The sequence below is a fragment of the Bombus vancouverensis genome, unplaced genomic scaffold, assembly GCF_051014615.1.
Source record: "Bombus vancouverensis nearcticus unplaced genomic scaffold, iyBomVanc1_principal scaffold0078, whole genome shotgun sequence".
NCBI lineage: Eukaryota > Metazoa > Arthropoda > Insecta > Hymenoptera > Apidae > Bombus > Bombus vancouverensis.
This window is the reverse complement of record NW_027468969.1, coordinates 142,501-145,000: the sequence shown is the minus strand read 5'-3', so window position 1 is coordinate 145,000 and position 2,500 is coordinate 142,501. Positions and strand designations below refer to the sequence as shown.

The following is a 2,500-nucleotide window of genomic DNA, read 5'->3' as shown; positions in this document are numbered from 1 at the left end:
GAAACCGTACGAACGAATATAAAAGTCCATGCAAACTAATAAGAAAATCTCTAAAGTGCCTCGTGTCGGAGAGATCATGCTCGCCTATTCTCTTCTATGTTTCGTGGTCTGTGTTGCGTTTGTTCTCCTCCTAGCAACGGGACATATCGAAGACTCCTCTTTGGGATCGAACGAAGCGTCTAGAACGAGTCGACGAGAGCGAAAGAACTTGTAGCGAGTCGCGCAGAGCGAAAGGATACCGATATACATCTTCGAAGGTTCTCTTCGAAGATCCATGGATACCTTCTGCGTCGACTTCTCTCGTCTCTTTCATCGAAACTCTCGTCGTTCTCGAAACGTGCTTCCTACCCACAGGGCGTGTGCTCTTCGTGTGTCGTTTCGTTCGAAATAACGAAACCACGTGTAACATACTCGTGGATCGGGTAACCTAGAACGAAGACGCATCGCGTGGATGTTGGCCCGCTATGCGACGATGACCGATGATGATGATGATACGATGTCGATGTCGATGTCGATGTCGATGTCGATGTCGACGACGACGACGACGATGAAGACGATGTGTAGCAACGATTCGTAACTAGTGTAGCCGAAGTTCGTTCAGAGGGGAATGCCGCCGGCTTCGAAGCCTCGATGTCGTGAGTCGGACACCCGTGCCGTCGCTAGAGTTTTTCAAACTCTGCTTCTGGATATTGGGACGAAAGACCGCTCGAGGACGACGACAGCCGTGCGTGCGTATCCCATCGAATTTTTTTACACCACCTGAACGAGACTAAAGTTTCGTCTAGTTGATCGTCTACCGTCGCATAATGTATATTATATACCGTTCAGAGGGGACCGGCTGTCTATCCTCGTTGTCGTGAGTCGGACACCCGTGCCGTCGCTAGAGTTTTTCAAACTCTGCTTCTGGATATTGGGACGAAAGACCGCGCGAGGACGACGGATTCGAGTTCCATCGAATTTTTGATGTACACACTACCTGAACGAGACTTAAAGTTTCATATAATATACCGTTCAGAGGGGACCGGCTGTCTTTCCTCGTTGTCGTGAGTCGGACACCCGTGCCGTCGCTAGAGTTTTTCAAACTCTGCTTCTGGATATTGGGACGAAAGACCGCGCGAGGACGACGGATGCGAGTTCCATCGAATTTTTGATGTACACACTACCTGAACGAGACTTAGTTTCATCCAGTTTGTCGTCTATCATCGCATATATATAATATACCGTTCAGAGGGGACCGGCTGTCTATCCTCGTTGTCGTGAGTCGGACACCCGTGCCGTCGCTAGAGTTTTTCAAACTCTGCTTCTGGATGTTGGGACGAAAGACCGCGCGAGGACGATGGATGAGAGTCCCATCGAATTTTTGATTTACAAGACACACACACTACCTGAACGAGACTAAAGTTTCATCGAGTTTATCGTCGTCGCATAACCCGTTCGGAGGGAACCGGCTGTCTATCCTCGTTGTCGTGAGTCGGACACCCGTGCCGTCGCTAGAGCTTTTCAAACTCTGCTTCTGGATGTTGGGACGAAAGACCGCGCGAGGACGATGGCTGCGAGTACCATCGAATTTTTGTTTTTTTTTTTTAAAAAAAACATCACCCGAACGGAGATGTGTTCTATCTTTCGTCGATTTTTCATGCTTTCAGTCGTCGCGTGGTCGCCATCCGTTCGGAGGGGATCGCCGGCTTCGAAACCTCGATGTCGTGAGTCGGACACCCGTGCCGTCGCTAGAGTTTTTCAAACTCTGCTTCTGGTTATTGGGACGAAAGACCGCTCGAGGCGGACGGCCGCGCAAATCCCATCGAATCTTTACTATCACCCGAACGATGGAGAGATGCACGCGCGCTGTTTCTTGAATAATTGGACGAGAGAGTAGAATCAAACACATATAAAACATGGGCTAGCCACCGTCCTTACTCGTTCGCGAGATCGTGTGCTGTACAGAGGATTCAGAATCGGGTGTATATATCCCCGTCGTTTCCTGACGAACGGAGCTTCGATCTCGATGGTTGTTATATATCATAATGTACTTTACGCCCGGCCGGCGAACGCGCGTATCTTCGCGCGTTCGTCGGTTTCTTTTTTTTCGAACGTTTTTGTGTCGTCAATCCTATGGCGACTTCTGCGCGTTCGATTCCCGTTGGTCGAACGTGACGGAACTCGGCTTCGCTAGAACCGAGAAGAGTACATTTGAGTATTGAACTGTTGCAAAATTTATAAAAGATTACCCTGAACGGTGGATCACTTGGCTCGTGGGTCGATGAAGAACGCAGCTAATTGCGCGTCAACGTGTGAACTGCAGGACACATGAACATCGACATTTCGAACGCACATTGCGGTCCACGGATACAATTCCTGGACCACGCCTGGCTGAGGGTTGCTCACGTAAACCTAAGACTGCTTGCGTTGCGTATCGTTACTCTCCGTATCTGTCTCTCTCTGTCCCTTCTTGCCTTAACAACCCGCCGTCGTTCTTTATATAAGAGAACGTTTCAGAGTC

At 49.5% G+C, this 2,500-nt stretch overlaps 1 non-coding gene across 1 annotated transcript; it reads left to right on the top strand.

The window, feature by feature from the left end:
- Positions 1-2,225: 2,225 nt before the first annotated feature.
- On the top strand, positions 2,226-2,380 carry LOC143305052 (5.8S ribosomal RNA). Its single transcript, XR_013061731.1, has one exon. It is a non-coding gene; the product is annotated as a 5.8S ribosomal RNA (ribosomal RNA).
- Positions 2,381-2,500: the final 120 nt, after the last annotated feature.